Here is a 23,533-nt window from a genome sequence, read left to right as displayed (position 1 = left end):
TTATTATTATTATTATTATTATTATTATTATTATTATTAGTCGTAGTAGTAGTAGTATTATAAATTTGTTACGTAGTTTAAGAACTGGGACGAGAGGGGGCATGGGCTGTTGACGGTTCATCAAGGCACAGTTCGACATGTGGTTTGTGTGAGGGCTCTTTGATTTCAGCGTTCATTCCTTACAAGTGACCACACCTTTGAAGATGTGACCTGCAAATACCGAGTCATCTATGTTCTTTATCTGACAAGGTGCTTTCTTATTTAAAAGTGAGAGTTGTGGTGATTTTATGTATTTATTGTAATTATTATTTATCTGTTTATTAATTTATCTTTTAAATGGGGAATGTCTCCTATATAACATAAGCACGACTTTGTAAGACCCCCTTTTTTCTTTTTCTGTTCTTTTTTTTTTAGTCTGTTCCTTATTAAACTGTGCTTTTTAAGGGACAGAGTGATTGTGCTGCAGGCAGGAAAAAATATTTTTGTGTCATCTGCAATTCGATACAAATGTCACCTGACCCTCCCCTGACTTTCATTGCAGATTCCACAGTACTAGCACTGCCTTAGAGAATGGAACCTGAAACACTAGACTGAGAAACTGATCATAGACTAGAATAGGAAACTTGATGTATACACATACTGCACGGTACTGTAAGTGGGTTTTCATTTGACGCACTTGCGTACGTCATTGTGCTGAAGTGGTTAATACACATCTTGTGTAAACAGAGTCAAAGGCTTGTTTCATAGTCGATGAATCCCAAGCAAAGTGATAGTTCGTACTCATTGCTGGTTTGATTCACTTGCCGTACAACTTGAAGATGATCCATTGTGCTAAATCCTCTCCTCAATCCTGCCTCCTCATTTGACTGTCAAATTTATCTTTAAGTCTGTTGGTGAGCATCTAGGGTAAAAATGTTGTAGATTATAGGGCGTAATATAACAGATATGTAATTCTTTAGGTCTTCTTTATCTCCTTTCTAATCTAAAAGTATCAAAGATGCGTTGTTCCAGTCGTTTGGCACTTTCTTTTGCTTAATACCTCACCTCAAATTCTACCTCTCTAAATTTGACCTCCTTTACTTCCCCTCCTCTGATCTCTCTATCTCCATTCCTCTGTAATCTACCACATTTTCTCCTGCCTCCTCAGCCAAGAACCTCGAAGTAACCCTGGACCCCTGCCTCTCCTACTCCCAACACATCTCTAATATGCACCTGCTGTTTCTTCCTGAGCAACATATGAAGAATTCGACCCTACCTTAGCAACTACTCTACGCAACTCCTCGTCCAGGCCCTGGTACTCTCCTGCCTAGACTAGTGCAACTTCCTTCCTTCCACGTCCGCCACCTGTCCGCTCCAGCTAATCCAGAACTCTGCTGCTCGCCTTGTGTTTTCTCTGCTTCGCTTCTCACTCTACTGGCTCCCGATGGCTCCAGATCACCGCAAATTTGACTATAGTCTGTCTCCCCTCTCGTTCCTATCACCATGTCCAAATTTGCAGACCTAATTCTCATCGTCTTGCTGGGCTCCTATTTTGGCATTGAAATCAAAGATGATGAACTTATAGTGGCTCTTCACATTTTCATGTAGTTCTTGTACCTCTTCATAAAAATCTTCGGCTTCTTGTTGTTCGTGCATATACTTGGATGACCTGAAGTTCATACTTCCTTGAAACTTTCACTATCAGCCTTTTAGACCTTTCTGATGCGCTGTCAATCTCTACCTCATTATTCTTGATTCTCTTGTGAACAATGAATCCAACGCCTCCTGTTCGTCCATCTGTAGTGCCACAGTAGAAGAGAAGATGTCCACTTTTGAGTTCTAGTAGTCCTTTGTCTTTTCGCCATACTTCGCTTAGTCCAACTTGATTCTTCCAAGTTCTTCTTCCAAGAGATAGAGATACAGATATGCAGCTGTGCGAGGCCAGGGTCAGTGTTCTGTGGCAGCCCGGTGATTCTTAGCACCCTCTGCTTTCATGCCTGACCGGCCATTGCCTTGGCCGTTGGTAATCCAGCCTCCGGGAATGAGGGCCAAGTTTTTTGTCTGGGCTTTCATCATGGGGGTGTTGGCCATAGCTCACCATGCTGGCCAGGTGGGTTGGTGAGTGCCCTTTTCACTTTGGCTGAGTATGTTACTTAAGAACCTGTTGTCATCCTCCTGCCACTTTGAGGCAGTAGAAGTTGGACTTTAGGAGGATATATATATATATATATATATATATATATATATATATATATATATATATATATATATATATATAACGTATACAGTGGTCTGCAGAAGTATTCACCCCCTACCAACAATGTCACATTTTGTTGAATTATAAATAATGTATGGACTGTTTTTCAAACAAACTTTTTTTTTATTCAAAGCTGTAGTGGTTAAACTGAACATTGTTATATGAGGAGGAGGTTAAATGTCAACAAAACTTGCAAAGTGTGTGTGTGTATATATATATATATATATATATATATATATATATATATATATATATATATATATATATATATATATATATATGCATATATTATTTGTATTAAGAAAGAAAAACTGCATTCTGTGCAAACATTGTGTGGATAAATTCAGGAAGAAAAAAATATCATCCTCAATGTCCAATGATACAAGCTGTCTACAAAACACAGGAGCTTTTAAAACTTTAATCAAAGCTTTTAAAGAAAATTATAGCGATAAACTGGCAAGATGTTACCTTGATGTAAAACAATCAAGAAAAAAAAGTTTTCAAGTAAAGGAAATGACAAATTACGCTTTCCTTCTCCATGCCCGTTACCTTGAGTTAGGTTTAACAGCGCATTTGTCCTTTTGTCAGTACTTGTCACCTGTTTTCTCTCCTTTTTCAGTCTGACAGGGAAAGCTCAGGGGAGAGTTCTCCATATGCCTGAGGGAATGGATAACAGGTCCGTCTCTCAGATGTCTTCAGTCTTCTTATGATTAACTTTGTCTGTTTGATCTCCAGAGTTTTCTTTTCAGTGCCTCTGATCTAGGAACACACTTGCCTTGTCTGCAGAAGAATTCTCCCCAGATGAAAGAAGGATATTCCTTATACTTACCATCTATGTTCCAAATTGTTAGAAAACTGATGTTACACTATTTCATGGCCACTGTTTCAAATGTTTTGTTGTTACCGTATTATATTCCAACAGATATTGAAGCAAAGCCACGGTAGGATTGCATTTCGCTTGTTATAAACTTTTGATCCACTGAATTTCAGCTTTCAGAGGTTGAAGACAGGTGATGGAAAACTATGCTGTTGCTTAAATCATTTATTAGCCTAGAAATACTAAAATAAACTTAAATGACAAAAGTTTTGACTAGAAGTTTATCTTACTGTCTTCAATCAATAATTAATTATTAACTGAGTGGTCAAATACTTTTAAAATATAATTCATACACACTTTTGCACATTATTTTAAAGTGTTTTTGACATCATCTCCTAGTTAAGCTTTGCCTTTATATTTATAGTACATTGTTTTTTTGTTTTGCTTTTGGGTCACATTAATCTATAAACAGCATATCTGAGTAATACGACAGGTAGTGACATAAGATAAACACTGTCAGACGGTATTCAACAGCGGAGAGGTAGATGAATAGTCAATATAACAGGCAAGAGATGGTGTGACCTTGCTCACTTTGCTTAACTCCCAAGAGAGGTTTGGTTCGATTTTAACTTCAGATATTCCTCCTGTCTTTGAACATTTCAGAAATGCTTCATAATATTCTCCAACTGTAGCCTTACCGCAGCTTATTCGGTTCATATTTTTGTTAAAGATATATTTCTGTCTTTGCTTTAGAAAGCCTTTTGCAAATAACTTTACAGGCATCCTTTCTGTTATATCTAGGAACTGTATTTTATACCTGGGTTATTTGGAGTAAAGCACTGCCATGGATCTTTAATATTTCTATTTTTGATTTGTATGCGTGTACATCTGACAGAAAAGGAGTTTCTAAGTCCATTCAGTGACCTTTAAATGATCAGACATAAAGATACACATATATTCAGCTAAGGGGGCTGATGGTAAGAAATGTGAGTTAAAATATTTAATTTTGGTTTAGATTTTAAACCCACCATATGAAATGTTTATAAATCTCAGACACAACCCATCCTAAGAGTAAAACCGCACCTACTTACTACCATTGATGCATTTCGTTATAACTGTGCTGTTCACAAGAAAATGCTAATTTTGGCAAATTTACTCTAGCTTATGGTATAACAATGCATTTGCATGAATATAACATGCGTAAACACATAATATTGTATTAAATATAGCTTATAAGTTTATCACACAACTTGTATATAATCCACAGATCATACATACACCACTACTCGTGTAGTTGGTATATTTAGCTATGGTGTAAGTTTTTTCCCCACACCAGTTAAAAAAGGTCTAGTGTGGGAATAATGTGTGAATCACTGTGGAATTTTGATGCCAGTCCCTTTGATTACTTTTACAGCAAATGGAAAAGTGACATTTAAGACTGTTGATACTATCGCTCCTTCTCCACTGAACAAAAAATGTCCCCATTGCCAACTGTGTAAATGTATAGTTTAATTACAGTACATCATTAAACAGATATAATGCAATTATCATATGGTAAATATGAAACATTCCATGAATATAGTTATTTTCACTTGTGAGGATAACTATAAATAACAAACTCAACACTTTTAGGGTTTTGCATGTTATTTGGCCATCATCACTAACAAATGAACATATATTACTCAAAGAACATTTGTGGAGTAAACAATATCGTTATATGGGTCACACTATTTTAAGAATTATTTTTTAAACATGTATAAATGTGTTATTAAAGGTTTTCAGAAACAAATTGTAACAGACTGCATTAATGAAATAATACTTGTGTAAAGCATCATGTTATAAAATACATGGTATTATGCTTATAATAACATTCACGTCACATTTGTAGATGCATTTTTGGTTGTTCATAACAGATCCTTAAACTAAAGTGTAAGAGTACAGTGAATCAACAGAACATGCAGAAATTATACATACTTTCAGATTAGCGTGACCTAGACCTATATCGGAGGAATCCAACAAGCCGCCAAAGGGGTGAGTAGATTGTTTACGGCCATCCTTACGAGTGAAATAAACACAGCACTCCATGGTCATTCATGTACTCTCATATTTTGTATGCAAAACCCAAGCATGACTACACCTAAATTAAACAGTTGAATATGTGGACCAGCACATATAAACATACAACACTCATGGTTTTCTATATATTTTGCAATCTTCAGTAAGCCCTGTTGGATTATATAATAGGTCAGCCTTGTATTTAACAAGCAATTGAATTAGCATCGGTTATAATTTTAACAAAAACTTTCAAACACTTTAATCAATGTTTAAAAACTATCAACGCAGCATCAACAAACCCACTCAAATGTGGGGTGAATAATGAGTACCTAAAGGTTCAGCTGAATATAAATTGGATTTGTGTTGAATCGTAAACAAATCAGAGTGACATGATAGTCTCCTGTTCCATCTATTATGTGCATTAAACTTGTATCCATCCAAATCATAAAATGAATCACACTGTAGAAGACAAAAACATGTTCCTTAAACCATCCCACATCCAAAGAATTAAATGGGATTCCTCACAAACACTTTGTAAACAGCCATAATAATTAGTGCCTTCTAGATTCCCCACTTGCTCAAATCAATAGGTGTCTTGTTCCTAATTTGAGACAGAATCGCTCTACCGTGCTGTTCTACCAACATCCTGATAGCACAAAACCCATTATTTTAAAAATGCCAATTTACTCTGACAAGTTTACAGATCATGGTTATGCTGTAAATGGACAAATAACTTGACTAGTTATACTTCTTGACATATTTAAAATACAAATAAGTAAAACTCAATACTCAATGTAAATAATGTATCTTTTTTTTAGCGATACCCAGAAAGAACTGCCATTCTTACTAGAGTAATAGAATAATATGGATGGTTGTTCAGTGAGGTCTACAGTCCATATTTGTTTCATGAATTAGTCAAGAATTAGTCAAGAAAGTTAGGCAAGGTTGTTTACTAGATATTATTTTATATATTTTGTTTAAATATAGCTGTTACAGAACAAATCAATAAATAACTTTCTCACTGCAGCATAGAATTCTCAGAGGAGTTCGTTGAGTTTATAAATATTGTAGTTATTTACATTGTCAAGTTGAACTTGTTTGAATTTTAGTATGAAGAAAACCCTGAAAGCAAATTATTTATGACAATTTTAGTGTTTACAGCATATTTGGTAATTCATTTTCTGTGAAATCAAAAAATTATTGTTGAATGAGATGTGGGTTTGCCTGACATTTTGGATTGTTGTGTGACGAGAGGAAGGACGTTCAACGTGAGGGATTTTGTAAAAACAAAAAATACATATATATTGACGGAAAGCAGTGTCACGGGGGCAATAGTTGGAACTATTTTTGGTCATGTGATGAGAATTTAGCCAATCAAATGCCAGAATTTCTAAGGACTGATTTTCTGATATATATATATATATATATATATATATATATATGAACAGCGTTAGAAGTGCAGGAAGTGGAGGAGGGGTGAGGATGCCGCAGGACACATAACAACACACAACTGACTAAAATACAAAATAAAATAACTCCATCTCTATATAGCATGTACAATTAAGCAAAAATGTAACTTTCCATTAATTTACCAATCATAAAGCACCATGTAATTAACGCAAAATTTTATACAAAAAAAAAAAAAAAAAGGTAACATTCCCACTCGTATATGATTTTAATTAGACATTTTAAAACTATAAATAGTCTGGCTAAACGGCGGTCGGGAGTTCATTTCGAAGCGACCGACAAGCGAGGAGGAGAGCGGGTTGGGCAAGGGAAAGAGGGAATGGGCTTACCCCTGGTTAGGCTGCCGGAACAGGGCTGAAGCGAAACTGAAGCATCTCGTCTCCCAAAGAAAGCTGCAGCTCCTCTCAGCAAAAAGTAAATACATTAGGAAAGATAACAACGTAATAGTCCTAATATTTATTTAGTTATGAAACGAATGCCGAATAATATGTTTGTGTTATAAAGTGTCAGCGCAGATTTTCTTCAGTTCAGATATTGTATCAAAAGGGAGACAGAAACCAAAGTTATACTGAGAAGTTGTTTACAGTTTGAACAACACCGGTGCTGTACTCACTGTAGAAATATTGCATGAATCGCTAGTATCTGCGTTTAAAATAGTTTTGTTGAATCGGCAAACGGCTTAGTCGTCCAATATGCTAGCTAGGGATTGAAAATTTGTAGTTAGTACTCCATATGTGAGTTATGTTTTTGTTTTGTTTTGTTTTCATTTATTTTATTTTCTGTAAAATAATAAAATCTCACGGAAGTGCCTCAGAAACTCCAGTTGTTGTGTCTGGGAATATATTAAACGGGGCTCTATGAACCTAAAAATAAGTAAAAATATTTTACAGTATAAATAACATTTTTTTTTTTTTTTTTACAATTGCAACGTTATAATAACACTGCAGCAAAAAGTAATTGTGCCCCCATATCACTTTTTAGAAATTCATTTTTGTGTGATAGATTTCAAAGCAGACGCTTTTCAAACTCTCATCAGTGCTAATGTTATTATCTAGCACATACACATCAGAAAACTTGCCACGCAAATGTTCTTGTTATATACTGTATCTTCCACAGTTTCAGGTATAGGTGTATATTGCTGTTATATGCATTATTACCTGTGAAGTGTAGGTACAATAAATAAATCGGTCGTTTTGGCCAGTATCAATCCTGACAAGGTTTCTTTACAACTCCATGTAGCACCAACAAAGAAATAAATATGCTCATCTCATTCTCTGTAGATGCAGGCATCCATTTGTCACTCTCAGCTGTGCTATCTATGTATGAGCCAGCCTGTCAAGCATATTTCTTAAAGACTGCTACCATCTGCCAGTGAAAAACAAAACTGCAGACTAGTAGTGTATATACTGCCTATTAATTTAGTCTAGATATCCAAAAAGACATGATAAACATTACAAATGGAAAAAGAACCCCCTGCACGCTATTCTCACGAGAGTTGAATTTAGATAAATTTAGAAGCTGGGTGGTTAAGAGCAAATTCGACTAAGAGCAGTAAAACTGACAATAAAAATATTTGCTTGTAAGAGTAAATTCCATTAATAGCACATAGTAAGATAAATAAATAACAATGATTCAAATAAGAGCAATTACAAAAAATGAGAATACAGATAAGAGTACAATCAAGTACAAGATACAGGAAATAGTTATAATTAAGAGCAGTAGTAGAATACAATAAAGTATGGCGCAGTTCAGTGCAAGTACTGCTACAATTTAGTTCCATTTATTCCAACATAGTCAAGAGTTGTGAAATTTACAGATGCCGTATGAAAAGGAGTCTTAAGGAGGTGCCGGAATGTGGTCAGGGACTGAGAAGTCCTGCCATCGGGGCGAGAGGGTGTACGGTAAAATAATAGTCTGTAGACAGCAGGGACCAGAAAGGTTGAGACAGCGATAGGTGAGTATAAGAGTTTTGAATTGGATGCGAGCGGTGATATGGAGCCAGTGGAGGGAATGGAGCATCAGGGTAGCGTGGGAGAAACGAGGACGAGAAAAGACGAGGCAGGCAGCTGAGTTTTGGATGAGCTTGAGCGGATGGATAGCAGAGGCAGGGAGGCCGGCCAGGAGGGAGTTACAGTAGTCAAGACAGGACAGTACAAGCGCCTGAACTAGGAGCTGTGTGAAGTAGTCGTTGAGGAAGTGAAGAATTCTACATATGTTGCTGAGGAAGAAGTGAGAGGAGTGTGGCAAAGTAGAAATGTGCTGTGAGTAGGAGAGGGAGAGGTTGAGGCTGACACTGAGGTTGTTGGTGGATTCAAGACGAATAGAGATAGAGAGATCAGCAGTGGGGGAGGAAGAAGGGGGAAGAAAAGGAGTTCTCATTTGGAGAATTTAAGATGATGTGAATGCATCCAGGAGGAGATGGCCGAGAGACAGGTAAAGATTCAGGGGGAAAGGACAGTACATTCCCTCAAAGCAACATCATTTCGGCATCAAATTGTTCATCTGCGATGTGAAGACCGGGTACATTTTGAATTTTGTTGTTTATCCTGGTGGCACTACTGATATTCTTCATGACACAGATCTCGGTGTGTCCGGTTCTGATGGCCTTAGTCTCATGAAGCCTTACCTGGGCAATGGCCACATCATCTACACTGATAATTGATTACAATTTAATTGTAATCAATAAATTTCTCTTTTGTCTGTATTTCATCAGTATTCATTACATACATACTGAACAAAGGTATACCTTTCAGCTTGTTTGTAGGCGGTACTCATAATAATCAAGCGCATGCAGAAGACAGAAGAAAAGAAAAAACTCAGGGCATTTTAGAACTCACTACTCAAAGGGTTAATGCCCAGTGCAGCTCAAATGAATTGTATCCCACACTGCAACAAAACTTCTGAAGACAAGACCATGTACAGATAGTAGGGACTTACTGTACAGTAGACATCTTCATAATTATTATTATATCTTTTTGGCAGCTTTCCATGAAGGATTGCTCTTTTCCAAAGAGACCTTACTCATCTTTTCAATAATGACAGTGGTCATATCCTGAAACTTCATTCAAAAAGATGTCAAAGTAGCATGGGGATTTTGGTTTTAGAGTTAATCAGAAGACAGCATCTCTAATAGATCAAAAACCCCACACTTCATGCTGGGTTGCTGGTAGTGTGAGTATGTGCAGGTAAACCATTAGGCAGGATCGGATTCTGCAACCTCTACTGTGCTATACATTGAGTGATGGGTATCAAATAACCAAGAAAGCATTAATAATTATTTCACCTTCATGTGTAGCTGAAACAGAATTGTGAGTGTATTGAGGAGAAGAATGCCAATTTGAATATCTAGTCAGAGAAAATGTGTTATCAAATATTGATTGCTGCCAGTGTCAGTTTTTTTTTCCTGACAACCACCATCCTGGGAACATGTGCTACACACCTCCAGAAATGGATTAATCAGTAAGCCATATTTCTTTTTATTCTGGTAAACGTCAAATTCTCGTATTTAAATTATTGGACATGATAATGAATCGTCATACATATAGTATATACATATATATATATATATTATATATATATTATATATATATATATATATTATTATATATATATATATATACACACACACACACACACACACACACACACAGAAATCGGTTTTATCAGATGTGCAAAAGCAACTGAACAGTGCAGTAAATAAACTTAGAAGAACACTTTTTACAGAAGCACAGGATCACAACAAGAATTATTATTATTTTTTTATAAAGGGTATTCCTTTACCTAAGCCTAAGGCTGTTCACAATCAACACAGATAATGTGCTTCTCAATGCTGCCTTTCTGCACAGGGCACAGCTGTCTGAAGTTTTATTTTTATTACACTTGCCAACCTGGCATTGGCATCTCTTGCGGCTCTTCGCGGAGTTGCCAGCTTTAGCTGTGGGTACACGCTTGGCAGTCTCCCTCTGTTCCAAATGCTTCTTGTGAAGTTCCTGTGCTAACTGTAAAACATATTCTCTCCTTCGTACCTTCTTCTCTGTGCATTCTTTCTAAAGTACCCAGGAGTTGATGGCTGCTAGGTCCAATACATTTTAAAACACCTAAACAGGCCACCTGTCAGCTCCATATTTTGTTGCGTTTTTTTCACTAGTCCTGATGCTGATTGATGGACCAAAAAAGCACACCTGGCAAGCAGGTTCGAGCCTTTGAAAAGGCTGATTGCAAAACAATAGACTGTCAGTCATTTACACAGGCTAGAGACTAATCTAATTATAGCCAAACACATTGCAGACTGGTAAATAAAAAATCATAAAATAGGATACTGTTCTGTATAATCAAAATACAATTGTTTTCTGTGTGGCCGTCAATGTTACTGCTCTTGGGACTTTTAGGTACAATGTAATGTATCTCCTTTACTTCTGCACTCCCACGTTTCATGCTTTGTGAGAATATTTAATACATACAGACAGATAGGTACATGAACGGGGAGCCTCATATGAGTTACACGAGTGGAGAAAATTACATATTAAAACCAAAAACCTCCAAAATGACTGTCGGGGGGCAATCTGATATGATGGCTGAATTTAGAGAGAAGACATATTTGAAAGTCCTTTAAGTTCACATGGTTTAAAAAAATTTCCATTTTCAAAAAATCACCAAGATGTGACCCAATCTAAACAAGGAGAGGAATACATTAGTTAAGATAATGGTGATGTTTATTTCTCTTACCAAGGTGCCTTGGTATGGGCTTCTGTGAAAAGCTGACATTATCACAGTGCACTGCTTTGTAAAAGCTTGTATCAGATGGTCTCAAGTTAAAAAGGAGATTATATCAGTTTTTATCATGCATGTACTCTGACACATGGGTAATTATTGATCATCTCTGAACTTTAACAAATTACATAAAAGGAAATTGAACTGCCATTCAAGTGTATGTTGGTCTAAGGGAAGACAAGCCAGAACATCCTACCACAAAGATAAGACCTTCAAGATAACTTGCCCCATTCATGTGAGTGGCAGCAATGGATGTGAGAAACCACTACCAGATCAGTGCCCAGTTTACACTTTTATTAATAGTCATCTAGTGCATTATGTGCGCATTTTCGAGTGGCGTAGTAAAAATGTGTTTCATGTTTCTTGCAGAGAAATTGGTCTTTGTGGGAATAATGAAACAGAAACAAGACTGTTACACCAGTGGTTCCCAACCTTTTTCAATGTAGGGACCACCTTGGTGTTAGGATTTTTCCCACAAACCACTTGCCATGCATTTTTTCACAAAAGCATTTTGAAACTAATTTGTATGTGTATATGTAAATGTACATGTAGAAAGTGAAGTATTTATATAACGTACCTGACTTGATTAGATTCCTGGGCTTGAATCTTTGTTACCAGTTCATCAAGGAATGTTGTCATTTTACTCATTGAAAGTTGCTGGTGGCAAAATTAATTTTCTTTTGTTAATTTTTTTTTTCACATTCTGAATGCTTTGTAGATAAATGTCATCTCAACTTTACAGGATTAAGAGTTTTGTTTGAGAAAACCTCCTGACAAATAATGCACTAGGCATGGGTTGTCCTTGGATCCAGTAAATATAAATACCAGGGCTGGTCACCACAACCATCACCTCGTGAAGCAAATTAATCCATGCACGGTACAGTTCACAAGTCAAGCAACAAATATAGCCTCTTTTTCTTTCACATGAACTTCTGCTACTATATGCAGCTAACCTCTCTAAAAACGTATAATATGGAAATAGGGATATTCCTATATCCCTGGCAACACTGTAGCACATATTTTATATTGCTGAAAATGAAAAGTACTACAACTGGTTTTAATGATTCTTTTTTTCTTTGTTTGTTTTAATTTAGCCATTCTAACCGTTAGAATATTCAGTGCAGTGCATTACTTTTATGAGGAGCGAAAAGGCTCGATTTTTTTTTTCCTGAACAGTGAACACAAGCAGTTTCCACAGGTTGGAAACCATTGGTCTAGACCATAAGGTTGTACTGGAACTGCATCTCAGGTTTCTAGAGACATTGATATAATTTCCATATTATATGTCACCAGAAACCCTCAATGGAATTACAGTCTTATTTATTATGTACAGTTTGGTGTGTATTATTGTTGTAATTATTATTATTTATTTGTAGATGCAGACAATGATTTTTGCTCAGCAATCCTTGTTTGCTTCATACATGAATAGCAAGTTTTTTCACTGACTGGAGGAAATAAGGTGCTAGCATGAGTGACAGGAATCTATACTTCAAGGTCAACAGCTTTAGTCCCTCTAATATGTTCGCTTTGATTTGTCTTCCCTAAGGTACTGGCCTAATTTCCTCTACAGCTAAGTAAACATATCCAGAAAATCTGTGTAAACTTTCAAACACTCCTTTCTGCTAGACTGGGTGCCATTGTCTCTCCAGAATACTAAACTTGAAATTGTTTATTGCAGATGTTTTGAAGTGTGCTCTATTAAAAAAAAAAAAAAAAAAAACTATATAAACCTTTCAGAATAGTCTTGTATTGTAATGAATATCTGCAGAATTGCAGTGCTTGTCACATAAACATGTACCCTACAAGCACACAGTAAGCAATTTCTTCCATGACAGAAACCCACTTTGTTTAAAGATAATAACATTATCCCTGTTTCCCAAAGTCACAGTTGTATAGACGTTGCTTTATTTTGTCTCTGTGACCAGGGGCCAAAGGACTACAGATACTCCTTGTGACCAAGGGGGCCCGTAAAGAACTGTAGATTTACTCAAGGAGCCAGCTCATGCTCTCTGGTTCCTGAATGAACAAATCTCTCAGACGACTGCCTTTAATACTTGTAAATATTGTTCAATCAAATTGTTCCCTACCACTCACAGGTATGAAAACTCTTTAAGATCATATAGTCGGAGTATGTTTATATTGGTTACAATTCAAAGGGTTTCAGTTATCTCATTGCACAACAGTAGTGCACTATGGTACTAGCAGCATGTCTCACACAGTTTGCGACTAATGTGATCTTTCGATATGAAAAGCAGCCTGCCTGTCACATCTAGTTCAAAAGAATTTCTAAATGATTATAAAAGAAACAAAATCTTTTATTTTCTGAGATTGTCTTGGGCACCTAATACCAGGAACAAAGGGTGAGACTGACAGTTTTTCCAGTTTATTGTATTGTATTTCTTTATAATGTATGAAAAGAGAGCCACACAACAGGTTCTTGTCACATTCGCTCAATACTATGCATGTGTTAATTCCCTTGTGGACTCACCACAATCTATCAAAAACTCACATGTAGCTGTCATAAAACCATAGCTTTTTATATACCAGCAGTCAGATGTTTTAAGGCTGTATTCTTCATAACATGTTACTGGTACTATACAGTATTGCACAATTCAACAACTAACTAAGTGACAGGAACACACTTTACTGGGTTATACAATTCAAGTGGTCTTTTGGTTCATCTTTACTTTTAATAAATTCTCCTCATTTTATCAAAGAGGTGTCTTATGAGGACCAATGTCCCTGTTCTTTGACACAATACATTAACCTTTCCTAAAATGCATTTGTTAAATAATTTAAATAAATACTGTGGCATAAAACTTTTAAGTTTTAATCAACAAATTATGTAAAGTAACAGAACCCTGATGATATGGCCCAGCCAGCGAGGAGGTGTTCTGTGCTCAGTAGATTTTCCTCCCTTACCTACGAGAGAGTTTGCAACAGCTTTGTTGTACTTTTGAATTGTTTCACTTTTTTAACACTGTGGTAAAGCTTTGATAAACAGGGACCTCTTTTTGCCACTACTGATTGTACTGGAATTGGAAAGCCTTTCTTATCTATATTGGTGATACAGGCACTGCAGCTGTTCTTATTTTGGTTGTTTTCTTGTTTCATCTTTTTTTATCATCTGGTTTGGATCCTCTACAAAGCTTTTAAAATATTTTTTCCTTAATACCCAGAAACATTTCTTACAGATAAATTATTTAAAGAAAGTTTGCTTATCAATCTAAGATGACCACTCATTCACTTTCAGTAGTAATACACCAAAATAGTATATTTAAGACACCATCTTGGGGCTCTAGCGACATTGATAAACCACTTGGGCTTTACAAGAGTTGTCAGAAAACAAAAGAATTACCGGAAAATAAACACTTTGCACTATAAAGATGCTATTACAAAAATATAGCGCCAGCCTAAAAAAGAATAGAAAATATGAGCCAACATCACTGAGAGTACAGGGAGCAATTCAATACATAAATTATATCAGGCTTATTGAAAGACAGATAAAGAGACACAAAGCTGGTTTAGTGGATTTATTCATTTGGAAAAATGACTGGCACTAAATCTCATCACTTTCTCAAAATAACGTCAGCCTATATACAGCTGACAATCAATCCAATAGCCACATTAAAAAACAGGCCTTATTAAGAAAAGTTAATACTAGTAATACTACTACTACTTTACATAAACTATGGTTGCTCTACAGTCCGTACATTTTTTCAACATCACAAAGAGGCTCTTAAGTATTCCTACAATATCTATATTTACGCATACAGTATTTAAGCATTGCATATTCACACAACAAAGAAATACAACCCTGTTATTGAGGGATTAGCATTAACCCTTTCTTATAGAAACAAAAATGTTATTTATAGGTATATATTTAAATCCTGCATGTGAGCAATCATTGTACGATGCTTAAATAAAAATAGAAAGCAATAGATTTTATTGATATTTAACCATAGTTTGGACAGCAATTTAAAATTTTATTTTTAGTTTTATTTCTAGTTATTAGAACGCTGTTTCTGATGATGTACTGATGATGCTCTGCAGCTGATTTTTGTTTGCTATTTGAAGAGGTACAAACATTTTTCTGGGTGGTGGTGACTGACTGTTGCTTGCGAGGTAACCAACAGCTTCAAATTTCAGGTTTTTTTTTTTTTTTTTGCTTTTATCAAACTGCTGTGATTTATTAGCTTTGAGGGTATAGAAAATAGAGTTCATACACTTTTTCAACATAAAAATTCCATACTTTTTTCAGACTTCCCAGACTTGTGTTTTAGTTCATTTCTACTAGTTTTTCGATAGTTATCCACATAGGCGGGCAGTCACAGAGCATTATAGCTTTTTGATCCAGAGCAGAAATTGCACCCAGTTTTCTAAAAGTATCTGTCAGAATCTGGAGGTGCATATCTAGAAAGACACAATGCAAGTATGCAAAAGAGAAGAGAAATGTTCAATATTTGAGAACTACATTGTATTATTTCCAAAACAAATATAAAGAGTTTATATTTGCCAAAATAGGATAGTATAATGGTACCAATAGTATAGTAAAACCAGACAATTTTGGCACAAGTATAGTTAAATGTTGAACACTATGGGAGGTGAAAAATAACAAAAATGAAATAACAAATATTCACACATTATATATTAAAATGTGCAAGTGTTGTATATTAAACATACAAGTCTAAAAGGTACTGACAATGTTGACCCAAGGGACTTTTTCGACGTGAAAAAAGAAACAAGGACCAGGGGTCACAATTGGAGATTAGATAAAGGGGCATTCAGAACAGAATATAGGAGGCCATTTTTTTTTACACAGAGAATCGTGAGAATCTGGAACCAACTCCCCAGTAATGTTGTTGAAGCTGACACCTTGGGATCCTTCAACAAGCTGCTTGATGAGATTCTGGGATCAATAAACTACTAACGATGAAACAAGCAAGATGGGCTGAATGGCCTCCTCTCGTTCATAAACTTTCTTATGTTCTTATGTAAGTCAAATACTAAATACAGTACACCCTCCTTTTGTTCGCTATAGTAAAAGCACTATCTAAAACTAACAATATAAGCTGCTGGAGTAAGTTTCACCTTAGATAAAGGCATTAGCTAAATTATTAATAATATTAGTACTGTTTTTATTGTTTGATTTTTTTATTATTACAGTATTAGTCACTACCAACAGTAATAATAACAATAATAATAATAGCAATGAGATTGTGAATAAAAGTAGAATTACAAGAACAGTACCTATTTGTGGCATGCTGCATCCAGTATTCTGGCTATATCTTATTCATTGAATAACATAGTAAACCACAGACAGCTGCTGCTACAGCTGCTGACCCACTTTTGAGATAAATTATTATTATTATTATTATTATTATTAATAATAATAATAATAATAATAATAATAATAATAATAATAATAATAATAATAATAATAATCACAGAATTATTTTCATTCTCCCGTGATACTAGCAAAATTCCAGACTTTTTCAAGACTTTCATAACAGACATGGTTTTTCAAGCATTTTTCAAGACCTGGAAATCAGTTTGGCATTTTTCCAGACTTTATCCATACTTCTAGACTATCTGATGCTTTAGTGTATTTTACAAAAAGTTTCCATTCACACCAGAATCATTGAGATACACTGCTAACAAAGAATCATTTTCTGAAGCAACAAAACACTATTTTGTTTGAATGGACTCGAAAACTCATTAAAAAATGCGAAGCAAATGTGGAATATAGTAACTGTGTCGTTGCCATGCTACAAATATAAACAAAGGAATATAATAAAACAACCGGGCAAGGAGTTTGATTCTGCAGATGAGTATGCCTCTATACACTGGATTTATAGCAGAAAAATATTAACGTAATATTTTTTATAACCATTTGAATTAAAACCTAGGACGAATTAGAACAGAGACTTTAACTAAGACACAAAGAGACCAAATAGAGTGGGTAGCTGTTATGCATGAGAGGTGAAATAATATTCTACAAATCTTTTTCTAACAATTTATTGGTTCATTGAGGGACACGTGCTGCAATATGTGATACTAACAGTTTATGAGTTTGTGTTGGTGGTATTTCAAGGGTGGTCTACAGGGAATTTTAATGATCTAAACTGAATACTGACTGGAATATTGCCACACTAATACGGCTGATGATTCCCCTTATGGATATTACTAAATTCAATAAGTGAAAAGAGGTCAGTGTTAGTTTAAAGGTGGCCGTATTTAGATTACATACCATACAAGCACTCCATGACCCAACTTCCTGTTACATTTTTTGTTTCTTAATTAAAAAAAATGCCTGTATTTTTGCCCATGTCTGAGTTATTGCTCCATGCAACTTCTGACTCGATTTTAACACAATGCCCCTGGGGCATTGTGTATTGTCTTAGACTAACATATATTATATATATATATATATATATATATATATATATATATATATATATATATATATTTTTGTTAAACTATTCAAATAAGTTTGTATTCGATTGGTATAATTTGTATTCGATTGTGTATATATACAGTACTGTACAAAAGTGTTAGGCAGCTGTGAAAAATTGCTGTAAAGTAAGAATGCTTTCAAAAATAGACATATTAATAGATTATATTTATCAACTAACTAAATGCAAAGTGAGTGAACAGAAGAAAAATCTAAATCAAATCCATATTTGGTGTGACCACCCTTTGCCTTCAAAACAGCATCAATTCTTCTAGGTACACTTGCACAAAGTCAGGGATTTTGTAGGCATATAGTCAGGTGTATGATTAAACAATTATACCAAACAGGTGCTAATGCTGTGTAGGAGGAATAAAACTGGATGAGGAACAGCGAAACTCAGCTAACAAGGTCAGGTTGCTGAAGACAGTTTACTGTCAAAAGTCATACACCATGGCAAGACTGAGCACAGCAACAAGACACAAGGTAGTTATACTGCATCAGCAAGGTCTCTCCCAGGCAGAAATTTCAAGGCAGACAGGGGTTTCCAGATGTGCTGTCCAAGCTCTATTGAAGAAGCACAAAGAAACGGGCAACGTTGAGGACCGTAGACACAGTGGTTGGCCAAGGAAACTTACTGCAGCAGATGAAAGATACATCATGCTTACTTCCCTTCGCAATCGGAAGATGTCCAGCAATGCCATCAGCTCAGAATTGGCAGAAAACAGTGGGACCGTGGTACACCCATCTACTGTCCAGAGAAATTTGATCAGAAGTGGCCTTCATGGAAGACTAGCGGCTAAAAAGCCATACCTCCGACGTGGAAACAAGGCCAAGTGACTCAACTATGCACAAAAACACAGGAACTGGGGTGCAGAAAAATGGCAGCAGGTGCTCTGGACTGATGAGTCAAAATTTGAAATATTTGGCTGTAGCAGAAGGAAGTTTTTTCACTGAAAGGCTGGAGAGCGGTACATGAATGAATGTCTGCAGGCAACAGTGAAGCATAGTGGAGGTTCCTTGCAAGTTTGGGGCTGCATTTCTGCAAATGGAGTTGGGGATTTGATCAGAATTAATGGTCTCCTCAATGCTGAGAACTACAGGCAGATACTTATCCATCATGCAGTACCATCAGGGGGGCATCTGATTGGCCCCAAATTTATTCTGCAGCACGACAACGACCCCAAACATACAGCGAAAGTCATTAAGAACTATCTTCAGCATAAAGAAGAACTAGGAGTCCTGGAAGTGATGGTATGTACACAATGATTTCTACAATTTCTAATTGTTCTATTAAACAATATAAATTAAAGTAGAGATTCAGCTTTAGAATAAAACAAGAAATTATTACATAACATGCATAAAATTAAAAAAATATATAGAAACTCAGTTCATACTTTGACAAAAGTATTTGGGCAATCAACATATTTATTATGAAACCCATTTGTTGCTAATTATTGGCAATTATCATGATTGAAAACCAACACCTGGTGATAATTATAAAAAAGAAATACATAATCATCAAGTGCTGAAAAATTAATTGGAAATTTGTGATTAAAAAAACAACACAATGGTTAAAACTAAAGAGTACAACAACAATCTCACAATGGCAGTGACACAACTAAACGAAAAAGGATAAAGTACCAGAAAAATGTCAGAAAGACACGGTTTACCAAAAAGCACTGTGTGGGCTATTATTGACAAACACAGTTGAACAGGAACTACTGAAGCTAGTTCCAGGTGTGGAAGACTGTGGCAAAGTGCTTGGTCCTATGTATATAGTATATGTGCAGTGTTATTTATTATATTATGATTTATTGTTTATAAATGATGGCAAATAGCCATGTGTGTTTTTGTTATTTTTTGGCAGCATGGATGGGATTAAAAGTCCCATCATAAAAACCCTGTGCAGAAGGTGACCAAGCAAGATTTCTGTAAAATCTTGAAGAATCATCATTCGACCAATCAGGCAAAATCCTTGGATTATTGCAAAAGATTTGACACAGGAATTGAACGAAGATGGTTAAGAAATTCGTGAGTGAACAATTCAATAATACCTTAACAAGATGAATGTCCATTGGAGAAAACCAAGTTGCAAACTTTTGTTTAAAAGAATACACAAAAGAAAGCGAATTGAGTTTTCCATTGAATACTTGAAGCCTGATGATTTCTTCAACTAAATTGTATGGTGAGACAAATCCAAAATATAACTTTTCTCCAAGAAAGCAACAATATGTTTGGAGGAAGACAGGAGAAGAATTTAAAGAAAAGTTCATCATGCCCAGTGTTAAACATGGTAATTGTGTGATGGTGTAGGTTTGTTTTTCTTCCTCAGGCACAGACGACCTTTGCCTTGTAGAAGGATGAATGAATGCTGCAAAATTATCAAGACATTTTGTCCTCATATTTGTTACCCAGTGCTACAAGGCTTATTGGACGGATGTTTGTATTCCAGCAGGATAATGACCCTAAACATTCTGTGAAATCTACAAAGGAATTTCTGACAAAAAGGAAGATTACAGTTAATTGGTTATCTCAGTCCCCAGGCTTGAATCCCATGCAAAATATGTTGATTGCCCAAATACTTTTGTCAAAGTATGAAATTGTGCATGTTATTTTTTCATTTTATGCATGTTATGTATTTTTTTGATTATAAAGCTGAATCTCTACTTTAATTTATTTTCAATAGAAGAATTAGACATTATAGAAATCATTTTCTTTGTGGATTTTCTTTGCCCAAATACTTTGTGTGTGTGTGTGTGTGTGTGTGTGTGTGTGTGTGTGTGTGTGTGTGTGTGTGTGTGTGTGTGTGTGTATATATATATATATATATATATATATATATATATATATATATATATATTGTATATATATATATATGTGTACACATCGTGGAACCTAGAATTTGTCACAGTTATATAGAATAAAATATAATTATTAAACCTGAGGAATCTGTAGTTGACCTCCTTAGACCTGCCAGTGATAACAAAAACAGCTTAATAGATTGGATTTAAACATAATTGAGTCCAGTGTTGTTTTTAGCCTTTTACTTTTACACAATATGAAATACTGTGACACCTAAAGTAATTTGTAATTAAAGTGCACAGAGCTAACAAAATAATTCCAGTAAATCTTATCTAATAATGCATGTATTGTCATCACTTTGTAGATCCCATATTTTCTGACAGTATATACTAAATGCAAACGTTGGTCCATTTTAATTGTATTGTTTTCATAGCAACCAGTGACCAAAAAATTGCTGCAAGCTTTTTGAACATATTTCATTGCTGCTATCATGAAGGAACGCAGTTAACATAACAAGTGAGGGAAAGCAGCAATTTGTTACTGAAAGACAGTGGAGGTGCACCTTTTGGGAGTAAGAATTCTTGTGATGTAAGTGTAGCACTGACATATCTGCAAATGTGGGAAATACAAAATTATGACAATACATATTAAATATTAGTTGATTAACTATATACTCTAAAGGTTTTATGTTGGATAATCTGATGGTACTAAGTGCAGTACCAGAACACCAACACACCCTTGAAGCTGCATTGTGATCTAAAAAAATCAATGTGAGCACTGAACCAGGGTAGAAACCCAGCAGAAACCCACCTGTAAAATGAGCTATAGTTGCCCATGAGATCTCAATAGGTAGAAATCAAGGGACAAACTAATTTCATGCTGCCAATCCAATCACTTATTTTCACCTGTCAAACCTAAGCAACAAATGTGATCAAGTGATAAAACCCAGAAAGCAAAGGCCCACCTGTACTCGTGGAGCACATAACCAATAGGGGGGTGCTGAAGTGTGGTGAGGCAAACTAATCCCAGACTTTTCACATAAAAACCATAACATAACTTGAGACTAAGGGGCTGATGTAAGGATAGGTGCAGTGCAAACAACTGCAGCTGCAAAATCGAAATTGCCTAGCAGTTAATGATGGCAAAGTGCTAATTTGATAGCGGGTGCAGAATGCCAGGTGAAAGCCATTCTTTACATACGCTGCTTTTTTGTGACCACTAAAGTCCCACTTTACCCCAGCTAAACATTTTTTTGGCAGCAATATGGGTGTTTTGCAGCCACAAATCACTTTGAAGATATCCTTACATCGGCCCCTAAATGCCTGAGTAGTTAATTTTGGTTTTGGAAATTTTATTGAGTACATTTTTCTTTCTTACAAAATCAAGCTATAAAGACTGGGAGTAAAAAGCTTTGAGAATCTTGCCCTGTGTGTCTGAATCACAACAGATAAATAGTAGGTTGTTATATTAGATAATCCTCAAGTCTTGATGACTTCACAAGTCCTGAGCACAAATAGCAGGGAGTTCAATCTTGTTGGAGAGGGTGAGTAATTTCCTTTTAGAGGGAAAGCATTCTAAATCAGTTGCTGTGCCTCTACCAACTCCAGCCTCACTTCTTGAATGTTGCTGTAGCGTGTAAATAAGGACTCAACTAATAGTGACAAGATATTTATAAGAAAGAAAAAATCCCTGAAACTTGAAATTGTTTATATCTACACATGAGCAAAATTTGTTTAGTCTTTTAAGTTCTATACAAATATACAGTAAACATTATTGTTCCTGCTGTGGCACTGTAAAAATGGCACTTTTACACTGTTCCATTAAAATCTATGTTAAAGTATTTTACAAACATTAAAAGATCTGGGAGAAACACCTGTAAATACAGTACAGTATATATTTGGACAGGAAACCAGAAATCTGAAGGAACTTGGGAAATGTATGACTACATGTCAGTTTCAGAAATCCTGATCGCTTATGTATATAACACATTTCACTGAAAGAAATATGAATTATAATGCACATTCTATACTTAAATTTATAAGGTTTATACTGTACTCACCGATGTAGATATTTATAAGTAGATTGCTAATCATTAGATGCACCATTGCTGTTACCTCCTTTAAACCCAGCTGGATCAAAACAGGTGCCACAGATTTAAAAAAACAGTTATGACTAGACCTATTCTCATTGGCACATTAGGAGAGATAGTAACATGACAGGATCTCTTCATCGGCTCATAAAAGACTGTCACAAAGTGCGTAACACATACAAATACATTCATATAATGCCTTGCAAAGGTGATTTACTTAGATTAAAGAGTATATAGTGGGGTTCTGGAAAATATAATGTCATATGTCCCCACATGTTGCTACAACTATTTAAATAACGTACCTGGAATTTTTTTTGTTGTTAACATCCTGACAAATTGTTACACTAATACATTTAAAGTCTCTCTTAAAGGTATTTTCAAGATGTCTGGCCTGCACAATTGACTGGGGGACTAGGACTCTGCAGTATACTGAAAGTAATTACAGGTACAAAGACATATATAAATACTGTACACAGTGCATAATTGTTGAGATATTTCTTTAGATCTCACTTTTAGAGCTAAGATATTTGCACTTTCTTTATGGGAGTTAGTGTGTAACCCTCCAAGGTACAGTTTTGATTTTTGCCACTGAAGTATGGTGCATGCTTTCAAATATACGCAGCAAGAACTTTAGGCCATTATCTTTTTCAGATGGATGCCATTTTCACATACTGAATGCTGTAGTGTGCTATTTCTAATAATCACCATTCAAATCATTACAGATACGATTATGGATTTGTATTTGTAATAGCTGTTGTCTTTTAGGTCTTAAACTTTATCCTCATGCTGTACATATTACAGTCAGCCACAGGTTACTTTAGTTATCTCAATGACTTAGCCAGT

At 35.4% G+C, this 23,533-nt stretch overlaps 1 protein-coding gene across 1 annotated transcript in view; it reads right to left on the bottom strand.

Moving 5' to 3' along the window:
• eys (eyes shut homolog) overlaps nucleotides 1-23,533 on the bottom strand; it is a 380,525-nt gene that overhangs the window by 67,527 nt on the left and 289,465 nt on the right. The window lies entirely within an intron of this gene.

The sequence above is a fragment of the Polyodon spathula genome, chromosome 5 (genome assembly GCF_017654505.1).
Source record: "Polyodon spathula isolate WHYD16114869_AA chromosome 5, ASM1765450v1, whole genome shotgun sequence".
NCBI classification, from domain to species: domain Eukaryota; kingdom Metazoa; phylum Chordata; class Actinopteri; order Acipenseriformes; family Polyodontidae; genus Polyodon; species Polyodon spathula.
This window is presented reverse-complemented; position numbering and strand designations above follow the sequence as displayed.